This window comes from Podarcis filfolensis, assembly GCF_964270895.1.
Source record: "Podarcis filfolensis genome assembly, chromosome: 3".
NCBI classification, from domain to species: domain Eukaryota; kingdom Metazoa; phylum Chordata; class Lepidosauria; order Squamata; family Lacertidae; genus Podarcis; species Podarcis filfolensis.
The window spans coordinates 84,356,240-84,382,603 of record NC_139606.1 but is presented as its reverse complement, the minus strand read 5'-3'; the positions used below and the strand labels follow the sequence as shown (position 1 = coordinate 84,382,603).

The 26,364-nt window shown below is 46.3% G+C and overlaps 1 protein-coding gene across 3 annotated transcripts in view; it reads right to left on the bottom strand.

The window, feature by feature from the left end:
* The window catches only part of SLC29A1 (solute carrier family 29 member 1 (Augustine blood group)), an 87,794-nt gene extending 62,448 nt beyond the window's left edge, over positions 1-25,346 (bottom strand). Inside the window, exon 1 of one of the 3 annotated variants that reach the window (XM_083604563.1) lies at positions 25,170-25,346. The gene's annotated coding sequence lies outside the window, so the exon portion shown is untranslated. Of the gene's footprint in view, positions 1-3,413; positions 3,524-25,169 lie in introns of those variants that run through there. The other 2 variants (XM_083604564.1, XM_083604566.1) reach the window with 2 other exon arrangements.
* Between the last annotated feature and the right edge of the window lie 1,018 nt (positions 25,347-26,364).

Here is a 26,364-nt window from a genome sequence, read left to right as displayed (position 1 = left end):
CACAGAAAGACAATGGATGAAATTCAGCTTGACTTTGTTTGTAAACTGACCCCACACCTATAACTGTCTATTTTTATTACTTTATTACATTTTGCCCTGTGCAACCACCCCTAATTGTGCAACATTTTGCTTGCTGAATAATTCTGGAGAATTCAAAAGTTTGCCACATCTTTGTAATCTTTCAGTCGGTCCAAATAAAGGTATTACCCAACTGTGGAAATTGGAGTTGTTTTCTTACAGAGTAACAAGGCTACTCTTGTTTTCTTAAAGGGCTCAGTATATAATAGCTTAACTCCAGAGTATGATCATCATGCCTGATAAATACTGAGTGCAATACATTGTCATTATATTCAATAAAACTGTACTTTTATTGGCAGCCTAACTTACACAAATTGTTTCTAATTAAGACCCCACATTTATAATATAATCCAATACCACTCACAACAGCATGAAGTCTATGCCAATCCCAAATAACCTTGTTAAAAATCTATGAAATATTCATTTATTTATTTCCTTCTTCTTCCCAAACTGTCTTATCTCCTTATGCTTTGCTACTGGAATGCTTTCCCAAGCTTTGAGATACAGACACACTGAATAACTAGTTGCTTTGGTACAATAAAATACTTTGTTTTCCCTATTCTATTTCTCTGCCATTTAGCACCAGGTGTGGGAAGAGCAGCACAGATTATAGAAAAGACAAGAAGCTAAACTGGATAGTCAAATGTGGCTTTGCCTTTTAATCTGTATGTTTCTTTAAATGAAAATACCATCTTATGGGGGTGATCATTATCATGATCTCAGCAGCAAGAGGGGGAAGCTTAAACATTTGCTACCCTGCCTTAATCCTAACAAAAATTCCTCCTCTGCTACTATTTGCATTGGTGTTTTCTCACAATGCATAAAAGCAGTTTCAGAAGAGGAATTTTTGTTAGGACTGCAGCAGGTGAGGAAACTGTTAAACTCCCACTTCCCCAACTTTTTAGATCCTGATTATTGTCTAGCTCACCCTTCAGTCCATGTTAAAGGGAAAGAGGTCAGGAACCTGACAGTAACGACTGGCAGACTGAATAGGAAAAAGCGAGCTGAATGTGCATGAAGAAAGTGCATTTGGAATGAGGCCTTTGAAATGGGAGCAATTGAAGGTTCCCTTCATAATTAGCCCTCTCCCTCATCTTCCTACTATCCTGCCTCAATCCATCTCCAATTGTAATGTTCACTTCTCTAGTTCCATCACCCTCAAACAGCCAAGTCTCCTGCTCCTTTAAAACATTCTGCGCTCTCTCTCTCTCTCTCTCTTGCTACCCCTTATGCTTGAAATTGCCTCTCAGGACACCTGTGCGAAGCCACTTGCCTTACCTGAGTAAGGGTTGCAGCTTACTAGCACAGGACAGGTTTTTGTGCAGATTCAATCCCTGCCACCTCTTGGTAGGCCGGGGAAATGCCCCACTTTGAAACCCTGGATGGCCACTCAGTGGAGTAGCGTGGGGGGTGCCAGGGGTGCCAAGGTCCTGGGCACCGAATCTGGTGGGGACTGTGCAGAGATCCCCATGCCCTGCTTTGCTCCAGTGGTGGGGGCTTGGTGAGAGCGGAGAGTGAAGGGCACCCTCTGTGCCCGCCCGGCACATGCCTGCCCAACAGTGGTGAGGGCTCAGCGAATGCATTCCGACACCACCAGGCGAGCATGCTCCACCCCTGCCCCGGGTGCCGACAAGCAGCGTTACGCCACTGTGGCCACTTCCAGTCTGCATAGACATGGGGTAGGGAACCTGTGGCCCTCCAGATGTTGGACACACCACATCTGGAATGATATAGACAGACCAAGGCATTTTCCTAATTTCCTGTTTGCTTCAAACTGCTCCTCAAAATCCGATGCTGACATAACCCCATGACCTACTCTAAAACCGTAGGCGCATGTAACTAAAAACCACTTATACACATGCATCCTTTCTCCCACTGAAAGAGCCTGCTGAATCCAGCCAATGGCCTAACTAACTAGTCCAGCATCCTGCTATCACAGTGACCCATATCAGATGCTTGTGAAAAATCCACAAACAGGACCCAAGCACAAAAGCATTCTCCCTTTCTGTGGTTTCCCGCAAGTGCTATTCAAAGCCTGCAGGAAGCCTGATCATCTGATGCACGGGGAGGGGCGGGGAGGTGTTATTCTGCTTGGTCACTATCTTTCCTCACACAGGTGATTGACTGGGGAGTAGTCTCAACCGCCTGTCAAAGTTGACTGTGAGGGGAAATAAAGATATGGCCCAGGTTCTCCACCCCTGCTAAAAAAAAAGGCAGCACACTAAGGTTGGGTGACTTCTCTCAGGAATACCGGACAAGATCCAAGAAAAAGCAGCAATCGTTGCATGTGGGTACAAATTTTGAAGTCTCCATAGGAGACTTTGGTTATACCACTGACACAATCCTGTGCACTGGCAACCATCCGTAGGTGTGCAAAAAATAAATAAAATGGTGTGCCCAAGACCAGCTCACAGGACTCTCTCGCACAGTCTACGCTAACCACCTCCTTGCAGTATGGAATAGCTCAATAAAATGTAAGGGATACACAGCTTACACGATCGCCATCTGGAAAGATAAGCAATTCCTTTTAAGACGAACGGCGGCGCTGCGATACGTCAGAAACAATAGAGGGATTCCAGTGGGGGCGGTCCCCGTTACCACGAGGTAGGAAGAAATCGTTACTCTTTTATTCAAAGAAAGGGGAAGGGCTCACAAGCTCTTAAATGTCGAAGAAGAACAGAGTACGACTCATAAGAGGTGAACGAAGATGGGGAAGAGCCCCCCAGCCCCGACCGCGGGCATCCTAACCCCCTTCCCGCCAACTTCTCTTCCCGCCAACTTCAAAAAATTTCACCACCGCCGCTGCTTGGGCGCCTCTTTCTTCTGAGAGAAATAAGCGTTACTCTGGCAACCTACGTTTCAGGGCAGCGGGTGGGAAAAGGGATGAATGGACGGACAGAGATATATAAATACAGACACTAAGTTGCTCGCGCCCTTAGGATCTGCTCTGCCGCCTCCGTGAAACCGGAGCGACTCCTCGAGCCGCCTGCTGGAAAGGAAGCAGAGCCGGGTGCCAGGCTGGCACCGCTCGCCTCGTGGCCGCGGAGCGAGCAAGGCAGGAAGCCCATCTCCGCCCTCCGCCAGGCAGCGCCTCCGAGCGGCAACAGGCACCTGCCACTGCGCTCCCCGCGCTCGTCGCTCCGGGGAGAGTTGGCTCCCGATGCCAGGCACACGCGCCACCACCCCGGCCCATCCATCATCGGCTTGCGGAGCCACGTCGCTCCTCCCGGCTCGGGGGGGTCTCTCCGTTCTCGCCTAGCGCCTGGGCCCCCGGGCAGGACGCGGGAAGCAGTTCCTTACGCACGCCAAGCGAAACTCACCTGCGCTGCCTCAGCCGCTCCGGCCCCGCGCTCTCCGGTCTCGGCGTGCAGAGTCCTCGCGGCGGCAATTCCATCCGAAGGGGCCGGCTCACTCCGGGGCTGCCCCGCCTCGTGGTAAAGATAGGCTCTCCCGCGGCCCGCCTCCTCCTCTCCTCGCGCGCCGCTTCGCCGCTGCAGGGACTCTGTTGGCTTGCAGCAGCCGCCTCCTTTCCCGCCTTTGCTGGGCACCGTGCCTGGTGACTGTGCCCTGGGCCTGGACCAGTTGGCAGGGCGCTTCCCAAACGAGGGAGGCGGCTGGAAGCCCTTCGTTCGAGATTCGCCATGAGGTATGAGTGCGAAGCGGGGCGTGAGGAGAGGAAGGGGCCTGCCCATCTTCCGAGTATCACGTATTCAGAACTGCTGTGCCGGATCAGGCCAGCATCCTGTTCTCGCAATGGCCAACCAGCTGCCTGCGGAATGCCAGCAAGCGGCACCCAAGCACAGGAGCACTCTGCCCGCCCTCCTGTCGTTTCCAGCAACGTTTTTCAGAAGCATGGTTGCCTCCAACTGTGGAGGCAAAGCATAGCCATCAGTAGCACTCTCCTCCATAAATTTGTCTAATTTTCTTTTAAACGCAGCTAGCTCGGTGGCCATCACTGCCTCCTGTGGGGGCAAGTTCCATAGTTTTAACTATGTACTGCATGAAGAAGTGTCTGAGGCCTGGCGGAAAGTGGGGACATAGTTCTCCTATGTGTGTTAATTTTGGGGGTAGGAGAGAGCCCCAGTGATAAAGAGCATTGGAATAGGAGCAGGGAGGTGTGGGTTTGAAATCCCCACTGGGCCATAGATCTCACTTGGAGACTTTGGGACAGCCACTCTTTTTAGCTGTTCCCCCTTTACAAGATTGTTGTGAGGTATGGCAGGTTATAAATGCAAGACAGCCACTTGGAGTAAGTTACTGCCTTCAAGTAAACATGTCTAGTACCATGCCTGGACTATGGCCCCAATCCTAAGCATGTTTTCTTGGAATTTAACTCCCATTCATTTCAGTGCACTGTAAGTTTCTGAAAGGGATGCGGGTGGCGCTGTGCGTTAAACCACAGAGCCTAGGACTTGCTGATCAGAAGGTTGGCGGTTTGAATCCACGCAACGGGGTGAGCTCCCGTTGCTCGGTCCCTGCTCCTGCCAACCTAGCAGTTTGAAAGCACAAAGTGCAATTAGATAAATAGGTACCGCTCTGGTGGGAAAGTAAATGGCGTTTCCGTGCGCTGCTCTGGTTCACCAGAAGCGGCTTAGTCACACTGGCCACATGACCCAGAAGCTGTACACCGGCTTCCTTGGCCAGTAAAGTGAGATGAGTGCTGCAACCCCAGAGTCGTCTGCGACTGGACCTAATGGTCAGGGGTCCCTTTACCTAAGTTTCTGAATAGGGCAGCCTTAGTTGAAATTGATTGCCTCTCTGCACACTCCTCCCTAGCACCCTTCTCTTGCCGTGGCACTGCCTCCAGCCAGCTCCTCTCCAATCATCATTTGGCTGGCAACGGGTCTTTGTGACCTCCCCTTCCTTTCTTCTAATTGGCACACATTTCACTCTGGCTGGCAGCTGTGCCACCCCTCACCCACTGCCGCTGCCCCTAATGTTCTGCTTCCTCCCACCCACCCTCCATGTCTTTTGCTCTCTTCAAGCCTCTCCATTCAGGAGCCCAGACGACAAAGTGGGTCATTGCTATTTCCAAACACCCAGGACAGGGTCTGAATGTGAATAAGTTTCCAGAGCCTTATGCCACACACAGAAAGCCTCTTCCCTGCTTAAGGAACCACTTTCTGCCTTGCATCCTTGGTAGGAGGAGATGCCAGGGTTTATGTGCTTTTCCAGAGATTTTCAGGGCATCAGTATTGTTTTGAGTTCGGGTGTGTGTGTGTGTGTCAGGCACATATAATTCCTGGATCTAGTAAGTATTAGAATTTAATCAAGGTTTGGAGTGTTAAACTGGGTGCCAGACACTGAACATTCATTCAGCAAGTGGTAAAATATAACCCAGGCTAGTTTCCTGTTGAGGTAATCACCTGGGGTGATAAGCCATTAAGAAAACAAAGGAAGAGTGATACCCCATTATGAAAATTGAGAGGGGCTCTGTACCAGATGGCAAATGAGTGGGGGGCCCCCTCCAGCTCTTAGATAGTGGGAAGGACTAAAGTCAGGATTGAGAGTTGGTTGTGATGAAACCTAGTGGTGGGTATGTGTGTGTGTGTTGCAGACTGGAAAAGGAAGGGAGAGAGCACAGTGTTTGCTGTGTATTTGAATCCAAGGCTGTGGCTATGAGAGAAGAGCTTTTGGGGGTGTTAATGGTGTGAACCCCTTCAACATAGGATCAGGTCGCATATAAGTGTAAATAAACCATATACCACAAAGACACCACAGTCTCTGCTGTGCCTCATTTGCAAAAGGAAACACGGACCCTGGATGAGCACCTGGAACCCCTGAAATCTTGCACTGCTCAGAGATTGGGGTGGTGTTCAACTGCATATTTCAGAGGAAACACTCACTTCTATAATGAGCAATCCAGATGCAGAACAGACTATTTTCTCCCCTTTCAGGGTTCACCCTGGCTGTCAGGGCTTACTCTGAGATAGGCTCAGAAAGGCAGACCCAAAGACACTGGCCTCAGCAATCCTGTTCACAGGGTGAAGGGTTGCATCTGTGCAAAATGCACCTCCCATATATGAATCTGGGTTTCCACTGAAAAAAAAGAAAATAAGGGAGCAGTCCGGAGTTTGTCAACCTCTTCTTTCAATGGGAAAACAAGGCCCATCATGAAGCTGGTAAAATAGATAATTACTGCAACCAGGACTTCCCTGAATGCCAAGAACCAGCTTAACTTACTGTTTTAATAATATCTGGCAAGCCATGGTAGCAAGGCAGTATACAGTAGTCTGTTAGCAGACTGGAATTCACAAAGAGGCTTGATGGCACTTAGCATGCTCTGATGAGGCCTCATGAGAAGAGGAATACAAGGAAAGGCTAAGCAGAACAGAACCTCAAAATGTCATCACACAGGTAGTGTTCTCAAAACAGAGGTCATGACACCAAATGGAGTCACAGAGTCAGCTATCAGGGTAATTGATCCACCCATGTTAATGATCAATAGTGAGCGATTTCCAGAGAAGTAGCTGTGTTAGTAGACTCTTCGCTGTCTTTACACTGAACGTAGTTATTGTAGTTACCATACCAATCAAGGTCCTATGAGTCCTCCTTTCAACCTTGGTTATGGATGGAAACAAGACCTATTTAAATTTTATTATTTTCATTTATTAAGTGATACCCCACCTTTTTTGCTTGACAGGGACTCAGGGCAGCTCACAGATAGGCTTGCAAATGTAATCTTCATCTTGGTCATCCATGGATTCCAATCTATACTCATTAGCAGCAGCTCTCCAGGGTTTCAGACAGGAGTATCCCAATCTTAACTGGAGATGATGGGAATTGAACCTGGGACATTCTGCATGCAAAGCATGTATTTTATCCCTAGAGAAAAGGACCAATGGTCAGGGATGATGGGAATTGTAGTCTCAAAACATCTGGAGGGCCAGAGTTTGCTTATGCCTGCCTTAAGTACTAGGGGCCACAAGACTTGTTTTTTTACTTTAAAAGTTGTTGTTGCATTTATATCTTACCTTTCCTCCAAGGAGTTCAAGGTGACTACATAGTTATTTATTATTTCATAAAATTTACATACTACTTGAATGTAGGGGAAAAAACCCTCAAAGTGGAGATCGTTCTCCCCACCCCTCTTTTATCCTAACAACAGGATAACAAGGTTGGGCTCATAGGCAGTGAGTGGCCTGAGATCATCCTTGTGACCTTCATGGCTGAGTGGGGGATTTGAACACTGCCGGATTTGAACTCTGACGATTACACCACACTGGCTTTTATTTAGCCTTTATATCAAGAATGCAAAGGGAAGGAAACACACTATTTGCTCAAAAAGGTTATGAAGATTATGATCATTTTAGGCATACGTAAAAGATCTTTTAATCCTCAAAAGCATGATAAATCGTCCTTTCACTTTCAAGAGAAAAGAAGTTCCAAGAAAAGGAACTACTCTATGGAGAGTTTTGCCTCCATTAGTGCCTGCTCACAGTGAAAGCTGAGGATTGGGGGTTAAATGCAGTTCTGCATATAATATCAAATAATAAACACAAAGTGAATTCTCACTCATTCTAACTAGGAATCATCATATGAAACGAATGTAATTACTCAGCACACCCCCAATCCCGAGGAAAGGCTGGTGCCAGAATTTGGAAGTAATTCATTTTCTCTAGAGATACACCAGAGTTCTTGTAGCAACATCCTGTAAAATGAAAACCCAAAGCAGCAATATTGTCCACAGCTGCAATTCTAAATCACTCATTTTGTAAGTTAATCCTTTTGAAAGTCAACAGGACTTACTTCAAGGACAGTGGATTTAGGAAATAAGTGCAAAATGCTCTATAAACATCTTCCTGCAAACGACGACTTTAAAGCAGTATCCAAATATAGAAATAAAATGAAAATGAACATAAATGGATTATGAGTTTAACTGCTGAAAATTATTTCAGGACTCAGCCTTTGTTGTCTGCAAACACCTAATTAAACAGGGGGAGCAGAGGTCATAGTGTTTAGCCTGTCTCACACACCATTTCCCAGACCTATATGCCATCTGCCAAAGCAGCTATTAGCATTGTTAGGAGGGAAATATACACATATACTAAGCAAAATTCAAGGCTCACTCACAAACAAACTGCTCCTATTGCAGAGATCCATTAGCAATGTTAAGCCCCAATTCATGCAGGGCTATTTGCCCCAGTTTCTCTGCTGCTCCCGTAAAATCCTCAATCCTAGATTGCTGCCAAGGGTTCATTCTGCCATGGCTGCTAAACAACTATGAGAACAGGGAAAAAGGTACAAACCCTCTGGTCATTAGGGTCCCATTATCCAGGAAGCAAGGCCAAGCTAAGCTTCTTGGCACCAATGGCTACTGGGTGCATTATCAGGATGCTAGTCGATTGCTGTCACGGCTCGTCTGAATCCGTGGCCCAAATGACTTGAAACTTTGGAGGCCCAATCATGTATCCTTAAATTTCAGCAAACAGCCTGGGGAGGGTTAGATACATGCTGCAGCAAAGAGTCGGGGCCAAGGTGATTAACTCTTTCCCCACACATACTTATAAATGTATCTGTATATTGTTGCACGCCACCCCAATCTCTGAGATGGTAGAGAGTGAAAAGGAGGGAGCAGTAAAAGAGGAGCTTGCAGAAAGAAGAGAGTGCATGCTCAGGGGTGGAGAGGGAAAAGGGTTAAATGGAAAGAAAAAATTATTCCACAGATAATGTAGCTGCAACAACATTTGACAATATTGTCAGCATTGTCCCTGCAACCTTGAGGACTTGGAACCTAGGGCTTGGGTAGCATGTTTTTTAAAAATTAAATTTGAAATTGTAGCAAATCCTTATATTCCTTCTCTTGTCCAAGGGAAATGAAGGAGGAGGGGAGAAAAAGAGGTGCACCATGATTTGGGGTTTATTGAAGGGTGCAGAAAAAGGCACTGCTGTGGTGGTAACTATAGAAACTGACTATCTGCTGCTCTTTAAGGGCAAATACCCTCCTCTCCCCCACTCCAAAAATTCCAGCAAATACTCTCGCTTTGACTTATATGAGGGCCAATTTGGTGCATGGGTTGTAAAAGTATTCACTTAACAATTGGCCAGTGCTGGGGAGAGAAGACACAGAGGTTGGAAACGTTATTTTATTGGTTTGCGAAAGTGAAGCAGAAGGAGAATGTTGTTTTTAATTCATCCAACATTGCTTTTAAGAAGCTCCTTATGAGCCAATATATCCACAAAGGGGCGGGGGAGCATCAGGAAAAGCCTGAAGAAACAAGGCCATGACCTCCTGTTGATGACTCATTTGTCTGCAAAAATAAAGAGAAGCAGCAGTGTCAGCGTAAAACATACCAACAGTGAACTGGGATATACCGAGAAGACCTATAGGAGACAGGCCAGTAGATCTGCAATGGTTGCACACTACCCCAGTCTCCATGAGTGGTTACAGATTCCAGGAATTCTAGATGCTACGCAGGATTGGAGAGATTGAGGTGCAGTGGAGGCTAGTATCTTTAAGATCTATGGTTTATTACCACATTTTTACACCTGGGAGTCTGCAGCGGAGGAGGTACAGAACATTGTACCTCAATAATGTATCTCGTTGCCCCTCTCTTCAACAAGCTTGGGTGCAAAGTAGCACCCATCATCATGGCTCCTAGTGCAGCCTCCTCTTGCCAGCACCACATGGGGTTCTCCCTCTGTTCCCCTTCTCCTTCCTAGCACACATTTCCCCAAAATCCAAGGCTCCTGTATAATGACAGTTCCCCCCCCCCAAGGCATGCTATGCGCTTGCCTTCCGGCAATTCTTTGTCACCTATGGCTGCCATATATACAAGTCTTAGTTAATAATATTAAACTTTAAATAAAGTTACATATTCAGTGTTAAACTGTTAAAGAAAAATAATATAAAAAACAATCGTTGCAACAGGCCGATGGACACACACACATCAAAAGCAACAGAATGGAAAGAGTGTTAAAAATCAGCTCATCCAATATTTGAAAAAGCCTGGGAGGTTATGTATTTGTCAAAATGACACAATAATAGGTGCCAGGTTATTAAAGCCTAAGTACCACCATTGTACAAAGATGCAATTGGCTGCAGTCCTCTATACACAGCTGGGAGTAAGCTCAAATGAGACCCATGAGACTTACTTAAAGATGAATAGGATTGTACTACTATATACACGCACACTTCAACTCTAATCCACAGTCATTGCAGGCAAGCTAAGCTCTGTGATACACATGTGATACCAAAAAACATAAGTGAGATATTGTAGAAGGATAAGGGGAGTACTGATATAATTTGCCATTATAAAAGATGTGTTATACAACATATATCACATGCATGATGGGTGGGTTTTTTTGCTCATTGTGAGCTCTAAGTGATTGTAGGACGGAAATGGCATTAGGTGGTCTGTCACCATATTATGTACCGGTATACTTTGAATCAAGCTGCTACCCATGCCTAATTTTATATATCGGAGCCTGGCTCTTAATAAATAGTACACTTCTTATGGATGCAGTTTATCCATTTGTTTTATTTTATTCCCATGGATTATTTCTCATAATAAAATCACAGTGAATAACCCTAATTTTGGCATGAATTACCGTATGTATCCAGACCTCGAGAGACTGAATTAAAATTGATTTGTTCTCTGCCAATGCAGTGCAATCTGCACTGAAATAACACAAAAGATGATAGTAATGAATGCTACTAAATAAGGGCAATTCTTCAATAGTTAATAATGAAGTTAATTATAGTTAACAATTATTATTATATTGCAGTTGCAATAATTTCTTACTCATTTTGTGTTTCTAAAATGTTGAATGGGTCATTAGTTTGCCATGTTACTGGGTGGCAAATTAATTTTGAGTGATCCCTGTGCTTCATGTATATGCATAAGTAAAATTAAGAAAGCTACAGGCTGAAATTGTATAGTGGATAGTGAGATCATATACAGTATCACAAAGTTCCACTTAATCCTGGGTGCTATCAAAATGCCAATCCAATACAGTACATGCATGAAATGACTGCCCTCTGCTGGAGAAAACAGGTTCGCTACTCAACAGATAAGGCAGTCCAGGAGACATGGTGTCAATTGTATCCTGTGGCACCATCACAAAATGAGCCTTTCTGGCTCAGCAAATGCATGCCCGTCATTTGGGGTGACAATAACAGTTCACGCTCAACCCTCCCTAAGCTACTGATATTTTCAACCTTCTAGCTGATAGAATCTTGAGATTGTTGTCTGTGGAGGCTCTATGGGGTCTTGCAGGCTTCCAGTGGGAGCTGTCATTTCTCTATATTGGAACAAGCAGGAATTTGAGCATTGCCTTTCTGGCTCAATAAGCAGAAACAAACCTGCATTGTCCGTAGCTCAGGCTTCAGCTCTGTCGGGGGCACCACCATCACGCATGCAGACTCTCAGCTGTGCACATTCCACACAATTGCGTTGCAAGATTCTGACTCACCAGAATCTCATAAACCATGGATATGGGGTGTGGTATATATTCAGACATGAGGTAAATATTAAGCCAAAATGGATCTCATGGCAGCTCCTTCTCACGGCTGACGTTATTTCCCAGAAGTTAATAGCCTGGGAGCTCAAACTACCAAGATGACTGACACTTAAAACAGTTTCAGTTCACCTCCTAGGATTAATAAATAGCTTGTATGGATTCAAAAGTTGTTTCCACACTTTCCCAATACAATGAGGTTGTGTCTTTAGTGATATTTGCCTGCCAGCTGAACTCCCACAAAATCTTGCTCACATTCACAGTCTGCTTGTAGGAACAGTGCGATACTGGAGCCTCAATCTGACACGAGATCGTGGTTCCAGTTTTTCAAACTGAAAACTCACAAGTTATCACAACTAAAATATTAGTATGGGTGCCGGTCCTACCAGTAGGAAGAACAAGGTGGCAAAGGTGGCAAAGGATGCTGGGGTGGGGTGTTGGAGGAGAGAGCTCTGGGCACCATGTCACTTGCCCCATAAGCTCACCTGCTGCTACAATAAAGGACAATGTCCCATCATCAGTGCTGAAATAAGATTCAGTTGCCAGGTCAGCTGGCTTTTGCATATGGGATGGGGAACACTTTTGAGGAAGGGCCATAGCTCTGTAGCTGTCTGCTATGCATGAAGGAAGTCCCAGACGCAATCCTCAGCATCTTCCAAGTAGGGCTGGGAAAGACTCATGGCCTGAAATTCTGAAGAGCCACTGTCAGTCAGGATGGGCAATACTGAGTTTGACGGACCAGTGGTCTGACTCAGTAAGAGGCAGATGCCTACATTTCTGGGTTTCCTGTGTTCCTTTGGCACAGGCAGCAAAATGTAGTTTGTCATCTCTACTGCAGAAAGAGTAGACCTTGTCTCTCACCTCTGAATTCTCATGACACAGAAGAGGCAAACTGGTTGATGTCCCATCTCAAGTACCCTCCAAAAGAGCCCCATGGCAGGAATTCCACTCTGGAGGCTGCAGAATTTCTCTCTTTTATGCCTATGAATTTTTTTATTGATTTTCAATTTTTTATAAAACAAACGAACCTCCAATTAATTCAAATTTAACATACATTTTCAGCCTTGGAATTTCCCTGTTCCTCCTAGCCATTGAAATCAAAATGCCTCTCTTAAGCATGCAAGACCATCTCCACCAGCCACCTTCAAAGATGAGGATGGCTCGACTGCACAGGGCATGATCTGACATCACGTGACACTAAGCTGGTCTGGATCCGGCCAGTGCCTGGATGGGAGACTCCCTGTGAACCTCCTTGGGCACCAACTGCCTTGAATTCCATGTGGAAGACAAGCAAGTTGTAATCATAATGAAAGAAACTACACCTCCCAAGCCCATTGGGAGGGTGGTTTTTCCCCCTGCATTGATTTTGCATAATGAATATGTTCTTTTGAATTGCTGTGATGAGGCGAGAGCCATTCTACACCATTCTGGAACAAACTGTTATGATACCTAATAATGGAACTGTAGTATCAGAAGGGATCCCAAGGATTGCCTTGTTCAGCCCCCTGAAATGCAGGAAACTCAACTACGGAATGGGGTGGAGAACGGGAAGGGATGTAGTTCAATTATAGAGCATCTGCCTGAGAGCTGCTGCCAGTCAGTGTGGTCAGTACTGAGCTAGATGGACTCTGCAAAAGGCAGCTTTCTATATCTTTGTGGTCCTAGGAAAAGGGGGTAACAGAGATAGACAGGAGATAACATGGGATAGGGCTGCAGACTCTGGCAGCGCAAGAAGACACACACACCATAGACTGCAAAGAGAGAGGAGAGAGGGCCTGCTAAGGAGTGGAGAGGAAAAGAGACATCTAACAGAGAGAAGTCAAAGATGGTACAGAGGGAGCATTGCTGTGAGTCATAGAGAGAAAGAAGAGAGTTTTACAAAGTAAACGGAGTTAAAGCAAAGTAATGCAAACATCACTAAGAGAGCAAACAGAGAGGGCTTGAAGACTGCAAATTCTATTACATATTAACAAAAGCCATATTACTATTCCTCTTATTTATAGTGTGTGTGTGTGTGTGTGTGTGTGTGTGTGTGTGTGTGTGTGTGTGACTTTTGTCTTATGAATGTAGATTGAGAGATCTATGGAAGAGTAGATATCATTTACGGTATGTTCCAACTTACAGATAAGATAATGTATTTTCTTCTCTGTTTTCTTTCTTGTATTATAGCTTGTATTATGATTTTAAAATCTTTTTTCTTTAATAATAATAATAATAATAATAATAATAATAATAATAATACAGGCTTAAAATTGTAAAGATAGCAATGTGATTCTCTTGAGGTATCAAAAATAGAAGTGTGGCCTTCTGAACAATTTGAGTTTGACACCCCAGCCTAGATCACCTTGAGCCCATCAAAGACTTGGCCGGTTACATTACTGCCCCCTGCCCTGAGGTGTTGGCAAAGCAGGGAGCCGACAGACCTGCTCAACAAGGAAAACGGCATGTCCTGGCTCCAAGGTCATCGGGTCTATTAAGCTGTTGTACAGGAGCAGCAGCTCCTTGGCTGGCAAGTGGAGCCAGACTCCAGCGAAGGAGCACTGTTGGACTTTAGCCAAGCTCTTAGGCCATAAAATGAAGTGGAGGCCAAAGACCAGCAGGGAGCAAAAGAGCCAATGTAGAGTCCTGGGCTTAGGATAAGGGTCTTGTGCCGCAGAGCCACCCTCACCAGTTAGAGGGTGAATGGGGCATTGCCCCCACAACCTCAGCCAGACCCCACCTGCCTGTGTTCTAGTCCAAGGGGCAGGGCTGGCTGCCAACTTCCTCCACCTGTGTTACAGTTTTGTCTGTATAGAACTCAGAATGGAGGGGTGGGGTGAAGACTAGTATTTATTGGCTGTTGCTCCCCCTAGTGTTGACCTCCCTGCCTTCACTCAGCCTCACCTCTAGTTGTGCATTAAGCCAGATCTCTCACTTCAAAGACTGACCTTTCTCGAGGCCAGCCAACAATATGTTAAAGTCAAACATAAAGCAGCCAGCTCACTTTCAATTAAGGTGCAATTAAAAACAGCTGAAAATAGATTAGTAGCTTTCCAGAAACAGGGGAAAAAACTCCCGCCACATGCTCCTATTACAGGGTAGTCCAATTCTACTGGGAGATTTCAGGAGCAGGTATGCAGTCTGTACTATATATCCTTAGACCAGATGATCCAGGGAAGGATACGATGATGGGGATTCAGGGATTTGTCCTCCTGCTCTATAAACTCTCCTCGGCTGCCAGGATTTTGCAGGACCAGCTGGCAGATGTCAGTGGCAGCTGTGTGAAATGGTATGAAAGGACAAGCTGTGCCCATGGCAGGCCTCTGCAGAGCGCTCCTTAGCAGCTCACAAGTGAAAAGTATTACTATAGCACAACCTAGTACTTGGCTCACTGCAAGGCTTGTCTTAATTCAGCCTCCGCTCCAGATTACTGAGATCCACCTAGGGCAAGGCCATCTCCACCCCTCTCAGTGAGAATCCCTTCTCACTACCATCCTCACCACCTGCTCCTTCTCCTCCCCATTGCCATGACCACACTCTTCTTTTCCAGGCAGAGAGCCAGTGAGCAAGCAGGCAGCGGCATCTATTGCTCCTTGCCACCACCTCTGTGGTCTGGGTCAGCTTGAGAGGCAGTGAACCAGAGCTAGCCAGCCCATGAGACTGTTAGAATTCCTGCTCCATGATTGCAGTCATGGGATTGTTGTCTATCACATGACGGTGTATGTTTTGACTCCACAAAGTAGGAAGTGACGGAGACAGGATGTTTGTGTTACTGTGTTCCGTGAAGTGGAACTATTGTCCTTTGTCCTTTCTCTTTGCTGTCTGATGCTAGAGAGAGAGGGAGCTATGTTGCAGTGTTCCGTGTGTGTTTATATGTAAATAAAGTAGATTAGCCAAAACGCTGAGTTGCTGAGGTCTGTTATGCGAGCTGCGATGACTCTGCAGATCCCTAAGTGTGCCAATGTCTCTTGGCATCGTTCGCTGTGATGTTCAGGCAGAAGAAAGCTTTTGAAGCTCCCGAACGATCGACCAGGAGGGTGGGAACATGCCAATTGGGCATGTGTCCCTGCCAGGGTCCTACTCGTGAGTAGGACGAGCTCCTGACAGAGACAAGGTGAAGCAGTTGCCTTAGGTGGCAGATCTGGCCTCCAAGGATCTCGTCTCGTCTCCCATGTCCACCCACCTGTCATGGACTGGCTGGTTGCAGAGGAGTGGTGGGAGACACCAGCCGGGGAACCCCCTAGCGAACCCCCCAGGGGAAGAAGACTCAGAGCCAGGGGATTGGTGGTGGGTGCTTTATCTGAGATTCCAGCATCTTGGGGGGTTGGACTAGATGACGTTTGGGTCTTTTCCAACTCTAAGATTCTATGATTCTATGACAATGAGTGGTCAGAGAAAGAAAAGACTGTGGGGGGAAGTGTCGGCAGCTGGCGTGGCAACAGGGTTTCATGAGCAGGAAGAGTCTGTGGCAAAGTGCAGTCCAGACTCTGAGGCAGAAGCAGAGGCTGAAGAGGGTGGGGGTCAAGAGGCTGCTGAAGAATCCAGGGAGTCTCCCCCTCCTGCTGCAACCAGCTCCCCTCCCCACTGGTGTCTGAGAACGGGCAGAGAAATGAAATGACCAGAACACAGATTACTTGTGTGCAGATGCAGTTTGAGACTGGGGGGGGGGGACCCAGGAAAGGAAGAGCCTTAAGGAGGGGTGGTAAGACAGGGACCTTCAGTCCTCACAACTGTGTTGTCGGGGCAAGACCTCCAAGTAGAGTTGCCGAGACCCCTAGGCCTGAGCTGTGGTTTTGTTTCCTTGATTGAAGATTTAACTTCACTGGTCTCGGGTGATTTATGGGTTTTTTTGTTGCTGACCTACACCTGACTCAAGCCCTGACACCACCTCCTCTGTACCTGCCTGCTGCCCATTCCTCTTCAACTTCCTTTTGCTTCTCAGTCACCTTCAGCACAGGGGAGGGGCGCCTGCGGGCAGCATCTTCCGAATTGCCTGTAGCTGCAAAATGTCCTGGGCCAGCCCTGGAGGGAACAAACTGGAAGAGGTCCCCCCCCAGGGGGTGGGCTGTTGCCATTGGGTCCCCTGCTGGGCTGTGGACCAATGGCAGAAGCCCAGTGGTGCCAACTGTTGATGCTGGCATTTACATTTATATTTTAAAATGTAACTAGCCACATAACTAATAAAGAAATAAAGACGCTGGCCCTGCTTTTGTTCATAGGATGTGCAAGGAGCCAAGAAGCAAAGTCCAGGCCTCTAAGAAATGGCACCATTTCATTTTCTTTATCTCATTAAAGTTAGAAACCAATTAGCTTCTCTTATTTCAAGTGGTCCTTAAGAATATGTACTCTGCATTTCATCAGATTGCCTAACACAAAGTGTTCCGTTTCTTCAGGGAGAGGAGAAATGTGGCGCAATAAGCTAAACTTTGGCTGTTAAGCCTCAGGTTTGGGCAGGCCTGGTAATTTTCCAGGACTGCTTAAAAAAAAGAAAAAGTAAAGTAAAACCATAAATAGTTGGCTCAGTAGGGAATTGAATAGTCCAGGCTTCCTCAACCTCGGCCCTCCAGATGTTTTTGGCCTACAACTCCCATGATCCCTAGCTAGCAGTGGTCAGGGATAATGGGAATTGTAGTCTCAAAACATCTGGAGGGCCAAGGTTGAGGAAGCCTGGCATAGTCCTTCACACAAGCTGTATGTAATTCCTTCTTTAGCAGTCAGTGGTATGAACAGGCCCAAGATGCATCTTCCTAGTAGAGTAGCATAATATAATTAAGAGATCCTTTTCCACATTATTATTTGCAGCACAGTAGATCACTGGTCCATGGGGTCACGAAGAGTCGGACACGACTAAACGACTAAACAACAACAGATCACTGTACAGTAATCTATCCATTATGTAATTTACTGGTGCGTTTTTCACCTCCATTGTGGGTATCATTTGGATCTTCTGCCACAAGCACCAAAACATCTTGAGCCTCTCTGCCTTCCCTGATTGGTCTGTTTTAATCTCTTGCAGTGTCACTGTTCCCAGCCCACCAACCAAAACATCAGCATTGATTAACTGTAAAATGGCTTGTGACAAGCTTATCTTCTAGATGGAGATCTTGCAGATTTTCCAGAACTCTGACCTACACATCCGCCCCCCCTGCTCATTTCCCACCCTCTGATTTGATCATATTACATGAGAGCTAGCAATGGGTGCATGAGTGAAGTCTACACAGTATTCCATCAAGTGCAAGTTAAAAGCCAGTACTCATGGAAAATCAGAACTTAAGGTTCTCTGTAAGCTCTTAGTAAAAGAGAAAGCCTTTGATGAAACAGTTGATGAAATCATTTTGTGCACAAATTCAATAGTTTATTTTTTAGTATGCTGGCACTTGACTCCAATTAGGATTAAATGTAAGGCATCTGCTAGTCGATGCTGGACAGATTATAGCAAAATTTGTATTTTGTATCACATGTGGAGTAATGGGGAAAACAAAATCCACCCATTTTTTACTTTACCAGAAGACAGGAGTGCCTGGCATGCTCTGGTCTATGGGGTCATGAAGAGTCGGACACGACTAAATGGCTAAACAACAACAATCCTTTACCATCTTCTTTAAAAATGGGTATGAAAAGGAGAGTCTAGGGACTACTGCTGGAAAAACTGATGCAGTAATTGAGACATTCAGAGTGCCAAAACAAGGAGGAAGACCAGTAATGGAGAACCTTTGGCTCTCATGCAATCTGACTCCCAACTCCCCTCAAACCCAGCCAGCATGACTAATGGTCAGAGGTGGTGGGAACTGTAGGCCCCCAACATACAGGGGGCTACAGGTGACCATCCTCAGTTTAATAGTAAAGTGGTTTCCAGATCCATCTTAATTCTTTACTGCTGGGAGCAGAGATCTGGTCATTTTACTGTCTCAGGAGCCACTCATGCTTTCCACAGGAGAAGCGTTTTGCTCCAGCTCGCTTTGCCTGCTTTGCATGCATCCTAAATGTGCTGTGCCACAGCGCTTAAGTAAACTGATAGATACGTGAAACTTTAAACTGCGGTTGCTTCCCATTTCCAAACAAAAAACAAAAAACAGGCAGTGGGTGTAATAGCTTTATGGAGGGCAGTGCAATGTTTATACATCTGATCCATAGGGAAAGCAGAGAGGTGGTGTTAAAGAGACAAAGTACTTTTTGACCTTAGCTGGAGCAGCCTAGGAAGCTCTGCCACCCTTTAAAATGGGAGAGCAGGACTCTCTGTTGCTAAGGGGTGTTACAGGCGGATGGAGGAGAAGGAAAGGAACTGTGCTATTTCCCTAGCAAGGATCAAGGCGTCACATGAGGCACATGAGGAGCTGGATTAAATGGCTTATAGAATTAAGTGCTTCCGATAGCCTGACGAAAGAATGGAGAAACTTTTAAAACACCAAGGTAAACCTCCCAAGATCTGCTCGTGGCAACGGCATCCACGTTACAGCACAGGCCTGTTGTCCCTGTTCTCTTTGGCTCCCATTTAGGGTGGCTCATCTGAACATGCTGCACGTAAAGAGAAGCATTCCCTATACCTAATGTCCAAGCTGCTTCTGCTGGCCACACACTTGTCACGTACGTGTGCTGCTGCTGCTGCCCACAGGATTCAACTTCTGGCATGCATCGACATGCCAGTGCTTTCCCCCCCCCCAAGAGTCTGCCACAATGTGCCCAAAGCCAAATCCTGGCATGGCCCCGGGAGCAGCACGTGACAGCATTGTATTTCCCTTTTGCATGACTTAGCAGATTTGTCCTCCCACACAAGGAGAAACTACGAGCAAGGCCTGTCAGAGGAAATACGCAGGGAAGTGCCCATATGCCTGTACTTTCCACATCAGCGTCAACTGTGTCATCATTGTTATTTATTATATTTATCTGTTTACTACAAAAAAAAGTTTGTCTCAAAGTAACTTACTTTTTTGGAGGGGAGGGAACCATACACTACCAAATTAAAAACATATCAGAAAATAGAAGAAATTTGTTAACTAAAAGTGTCCAAGAGATTTTACTTTCTTGGGCTCCATGATCACTGCAGATGGTGACAGCAGTCATGAAATTAAAAGACACCTGCTTCTTGGGAGAAAAGCGATGACAAACCTAGACAGCATCTTTAAAAGCAGAGACATCACCTTGCTGGCAAAGGTCTGTATGGTTAAAGCTATGTTTTTCCCAGTAGTGATGTATGGAAGTGAGAGCTGGACCATAAAGAAGGCTGATGGCCGAAGAATTGATGCTTTTGAATTATGGTGCTGGAGGAGACTCTTGAGAGTCCCATGGACTGCAAGAAGATCAAACGTATCCATTCTTAAGGAAATCAGCCCTGAGTGCCCATTGGAAGGACAGATCCTGAATCTGAGGCTCCAATACTTTGGCCACCTCATGAGAAGAGAAGACTCCCTGGAAAAGACCCTGATGTTGGGAAAGATGGAGGGCACAAGGAGAAGGGGACGACAGAGGACGAGATGGTTGGACGGTGTTCTCGAAGCTACGAACATGAGTTTGACCAAACTGCGGGAGACGGTGGAAGACAGGAGTGCCTGGCGTGCTCTGGTCCATGGGGTCACGAAGAATTGGACACGACTAAACGACTAAACAACAACAAAAACTGTCCATCCTGGAATAGCATAAAAAAGACACATGCTACCCCACTCCAGTGGCTTTTATCAAAACCAGCACCTTGAATTGAGCCTAGAAACTAATTGGCAGCCAATGCAGTTGGGCCAGTATTGGCGTTATGTACATCCAGTCAGCAATCTGGTCACTTAGGTAATTCTTCACTAGCGGTAGTTTCCAAATCGTCATCAAAGGTAGCCCCACATATAATACATCAAAGTTATTCAGCCTAGAGGCTACCAGAATGTAGATAACCAAAGCTGGGTTATGGAGTCTGTTCATATGGGGTCACAGCTATAGGATTTTAAAGAGCAGATCCAGGGAGAGAATGAGGGCATGTGATTTTGCTACTGGCTGGTAATTTTAGGTCCTGGCAAGCATTTTAAAAAAGAAATTATGAATCAAGTTTATCTCCCAAGTAATCCCATTGACCAAAGCATACCTTCTGCACCAGACATAACTTGAAGACTGGACCCTTAAAAGAGTAAAGAAAAAGCAACCACTTTTAGAGAAATGTGACTGGGACAAACATTTATTTTATAACTGCTTTTATGCCAGCTTTGGCCTCTGCACTTTCCATTTCTGCTGCTGTTCTATGTATCATTGCCAAAATGTTTCCATGGGTGGATTTCTTTTCCTTTAGACATGGTTTTCAAAAATACAAAAGCTAAATAATCAGCCATACAGCAATAAGAGAACAGATATTGCAGAAGTTGGTTTAAATGTTATTCACACCAGTGTAGACAATATGATGAATAAGGCACTGTGCCTGTTCCCTGGGAACTTTGTGTTTTTGAATTGTTTTTACATCTCTCTTTCTTTTCTATTTACCTTGCGTTGACATTTGTTGCTGAATTTCACTTGAATATAAATAAAACCCTTTTTTAAATAGTGCAAGTTAACATCTGAACTTTAAAAGGCAGAAAGAATGTATTTTAAAATGTCTTGCGCTTGGCACTGAAAAGAAAACAATATAAGCCCCTGAAAAACCTTTGGTGGGAGGGATTTCTAGAGATGGCATTTTCTTTCCAAAAAGCATGGGGTGAGAGCTATAGACCCTTTTGACATAACTGCAGGCCCATGACAATAATTCTTTGTGGCCTTGTGAGTAAATTCTTTGAATTCTGATCCCAGCCCAGGCATGAGTTCACTATATGATTCCTCAGCCAGAGTTCTGTAAAATGGGAACAGCAGAAATCTCTCTCACAACTCGCAAAACAGCAAAACTTTTCCAGTGTTAGGTTATAATTGTTTGTCATGCTCATTGGGAGAGTTTTAAATTCGGAAGAGATGTTAATTGCCGTGTAGTGTTCTCCTCAGGCAGGAATTGTTCACCCTCAGCTGTAGGGATCTCCCCTCAAGGAAGGATCACTTGACTAGTTCAAATAGCAGCTGATTGAGCAGCCAAAAATCACGCTGAGTCACATGCCTGAAGGCAGTTCTCAGAGTTATGGATGCACTGATGTGGTGAGAACATTAAAGCAGAAAGCTACTACGATAGTGAAATTACACTGAAAGATGCATGGGGAGAATTAAACAGAGAAGAACTTCAGCGACTTTAGCAAAGCAAAAAGGGGATAAGGCTGATAAGAAACATCCCTGCTATTGGACGTGTTAAGAAAGGCAAGAGCTGAAAGAAAGGGTAAAAGTTAAACAGTGTGTAGTAGTAAATTCTGAAGTGCAGGCGCTTCCCCATGTCAGGTTCCCAGACCTCGTCTAAGACTATACGTACAACAAAAACAAACTTTTGACTAATGCAGGCATTATGGCTTCAATACCAAGTCATCTTGTCTCTCTCTCTCTAAATCACATTACCTGTGTGTGTGTGTGTTTTTTAAAAAACACCTCAGGGTCCTGTGATTTCACAGAGAAAACAGTAGCTAAAAGAGTGAGAATTAAGACAGCTTGATCTTTCCACAACTACCAAAGCTACAGCATTTGCAGTATTTGGTATTTGGCTTTAGACAATAAAGAAACATTAACTTCTCCACAGGTGTCTGGTGCTGTCCAGCACAATCATCAGCAGATCAGGGCTGGAAGCACAAGGAACTGCCTTGCTGCGGTATTCATGCAAAAAGCTATTTTATCCAGGCTAGAACAAGCTCATAGAGGAAGGACTTGCGGGGGGGGGGGGGCAGATTACAGCTGTACGTTACCATGACGATTGCATGAGCACAGCAACTGTGCCTGAGCCCCAGTGCATGAGAGGCTCTGAAGGACTGCCTACCCTTGTACAAATTCACCCGTTCAGTGATGCCTTGCTCCAAAAGCCACCCATAAAATGGAATTTCCTGCTTGTGCATTGACCGCAGGATTCAAGACTAGTCCCCTGGAATATGCTTGAAATAAAGGAGCCTTCATCTTTTAACGAGAATCTGGCCTTCCACACTTGAGCAAATCATCACAACCTACCAAAACGCAGCAAAACCACCTATACAGTGGTACCTCGCAAGACGAATGCCTCGGAAGACGAAAAACTCGCAAGACGAAAGAGTTTTTCGGTTTTTGAGTTGCTTCGCAAGACGAATTTCCCTATGGGCTTGCTTAGCAAGACGAAAACGTCTTGCAAGTTTGTTTCCTTTTTCTTAAAACCGCTTGAAGAGGTGCAGTTGCGACTTGACCATGCTTCGCAAGACGAAAAATTCGCAAGACGAAAAAACTCGCAGAACAAATTAATTTCGTCTTGCGAGGCACCACTGTATTTCTCCCAGCTAATTCAGAAACTTTGAATCCACTTGTACAGACAGTATTAAGCTATATCTGTCTAGATAGTTAAATAAGCAGCATCTCACACGTGTTGCTTAAAAGAGAATGAGAGAAGCTCACGCTTCACGTTACTCTTCATGCGGAAGAGAAAAACAGGAAAGGCATTTGTCCTGCAAATGGGCATTTTGGCCACTTTAAACTGCATGAGTGAAAACAGCCATCGTTTGCACAAGAGATTGTTGTCATGGTTCTTCTCCCCGCCAATCATTTGTTGAACAGTTGTTGGAAATCAAGCTTAAGCTTGAGAGGACGGCAGGTCTCCCACAACATTAGCTGCATAGCAGTTGGAAGGGCAGGAAGCTCAGGAGGAACAGGACTCCTATCAGCAATCACCCTTCTGCATTTCCTGAACACAGCCTCATAGCCTGCATAGCAAGGCAGTAGCCTCCCTAGTGGTACAAGGAGGGAAATTTCAGCAAAGAGCATCAGCCACCTCCCAAGGTCACACAGTACATCGGCAACTGCAGTTCCCTTTGCCTTGTTACCGCTGGCGACCCACATGTATTTACATATTGAACTCTGGGCTGAGCTCAGTGTGATGGTGACAGACCCATTCTGTTTAAAATGGTGTCAAATGCAAAGGGAGGATCCAGTTTTTAGAGCAAGAGGGGCACGTGGGCAAAAGGAAACCTTGCCAACTTTGTGGAAGAAGAATATGAACATAAGAAGAGTCCTGCTGGATCAGGCCAGTGGCCCACCCAGTCCAGCATCCTGGTCTCACAGTGGACCACCAAGTGCCTATAAGAAGGACCTGATGGAAGCAGCGCTCTCCCCTCCTGTGATTTCCAGCAATGGTGTTCAGAAACATATGGGCAAAAGGCATCAGGAGAGCAACAGAAGAAGGGAAACCACAACGGATTCCTCTTTTGCTCCTGTAAAAACAGTACAAATCATCTACACAACCTCTGGATTGCAACCTGGGAACCCTTCTGAACACCTGTGCCGATTGGCCAAACCTGGCACAGCTCCATCATTGAGATGCCTACACAATTGACCTAGGACAGCTCTGGCTAGTGGGGAAAGAGAACAACAGAAGGAAATTGGGGTGGGGATATTAGAATGGATGAAGACATTCTGCTAGCGTGCAACAGAAATGGCAGTGTGTTTCACAGATTTGTATTCAAAGCTGTGACCTTGAAAACCTGGAGATCTGTACACATAGCCAGCCCTGGAGACTTAGCACCAAGGACATAGCAAAACGATGACCGATGCCTGCTCTACACCTGCTTGATGGAATATCCCAACACCCTTAACCTTGTTTAGACTAAGATAAAGCAAACATTAGGCACGCCTCCAGGCTTTAAAAAGAAAAAGAAGCAGCCTAGCCTAGACATTAGTGGCAAAGTCCTACTACTTAGTCAGCATTAAAGCCTGCATGCAGGAAGCACAGTCAACAACTTACATGCAACTTCCAGGCAAGCTCTCTGGTTCCCTGCCACAGACCTGCTACGCCTAACACCACAATTGTATCTGGAGCTCAGTCTTATTCCACTCCACCCAACCCAAGGGGTAAAATCAAGCACTGTTGCTGCTGCATCAAACGGGCAAGCAAACGGCATCAGGTCAACCGGTAGCTTCCTGAGAATCTGCTAGTTTATCTTTGGGAGGCTTCAAAGGGCAATTTCTAAGCTTTCTGCAGCCAAATCCAGTTAAGAATTTAGCAAGCGCTTTATGCCCTCTGGGCGATTTCGCACCATTACACTTTGGAGGACACGCGCACCTTGCACCGGCTAACATAAGAGATTTATTTCTCCCTGGATGTCCCGAAGCAGTGACAAGGGTAGGAAATCCACCGCGATCGAGTACACAGCAGGGCGTGCGTAAAGGGCGAGCTAATCTCCTCTCCATGCTGCTGAGGAACTGTACCTCCGGGCACACCCGCCAAAGCACTCGGCCCGACTTGCTTTTCAGAAGAACGACATGTGCCGGGACAGACGCGGCCAAGCAGGCGTGCGCCCAAGGCTCGCGAGCAGGCTCCACTTTGGAAGCAGCGGCTGTGCGCCAACGAGATCCGTCCTTGCGCGCCGGAGTCGGAAAAAGGGCGCCGCCACCCCCAGACGCAGTTCAGAAATGAGCCCCGCGGGGAGAAGCGGGTGGCCCTGCGGACGAGCCCCGGACGAAGGGCGCCCGCCTCGGCTTCTTTCTCTCTCCCCCCACCCCCGGGTGTTTACAACCTGTAGGTTCCCTCTGCGGGGAACTCGGCTCAGCCAAACGCAAGCAGGAAGCACAAGCTGGAGCCCCGAGGCACCACCGCGCACGCTTACATGTTGCCCAGGGCTCGGCCACCTCGCCGCCGGCTCCAGCGCTTTCTCCGCCTCTCCCGCGGAAAACTCGCCGCCTTCCACCAGACTGCTCGCTCGCTTGCTCGTCCCGGCGAGACTTTTCTGCTCGGGCGCCTGCTGAGCATCCCCAGGTCCTAGCGCGCCCAGTGCTTGCTTTTATCCTCTGGCGCCCTTGGCGAACCTTTCTTAGATGAGGCTTTAATTTGAAAGCAGGACTCTGCTCTGGCACGTGTGAATCAGTAATCAAAGCAGTGCCCTTGAGCAGGTGCAGAGTGCCTCCCCCACCCTAGGGCAGGGTATCCTAGGCGTTGATGACAGCTCTGCATTGCAGGCAGAAATGCAATAGGTGAAGCTTTCCTGTACCTCCTTATAGATAAATGTTGCCACACACTTTTTTAAATGGTTTCCCTTCCACGCAGAATAAACACAGCAGTTGTAGTAACATCAGGATAACTAGAGGATCTCCACACCTGGAGTGGACGATATCAGGCTAGAGCTGGACCAAGGGCCTGCTTTAGTTGAAGCCAGCTCTGTACATTGGAACGCAGTGGCTTCAACAGAGACTCCGATGCTGAATGGGGAGCAGCATGGGCTGAGGCAGCCTGAGTCAACGGAGCAGGAGAAACCCTAGCAGCAAAGTGTTAACAAAGTGCAGAGTCTCCTCTTGCCATCTCATGACCTTCATTTCCTGTTTGGGTGCAGATAGCTTGTAGCCTCTTGCCCTCTCTTACACTCTGGAAATCCTGATGCAGGAGGCCCTGCTTCTGAAGGGAAGAGGTGTGAGCACAATTGAATTTCAAAAGAGAGGTGCCAGAATCTCACCTGGAAGCTCCTATATCCTTAATGCAAAAACTAGGAGGGCTGCCAGCAGAGAAGGAAAGGTATAGGCCTGTTTGTTCATCCTTGGACCAATGGCAGCTCTCAAGGGTATCAGGCTCCAGTTCTTTCACCTCACCTGCTCCTAATCTCCTTAATCTGTGAGGCAGGGGATGGGCTTGGTACCTTCTGCATGTGAAACATGTGCTTGAGCACTGAGCCAGGCTCCCTTTGTTTCCAAGGTTAATCAATACTATGGACAGCCATGAAGAATTGGTTCAGAGGCTTTACATTAGGGGTTGTCAGTATGGTACCTGCCTTTTCTTGGTGTCCATCAGTTCCCCTCCACCTGCTGAAATTA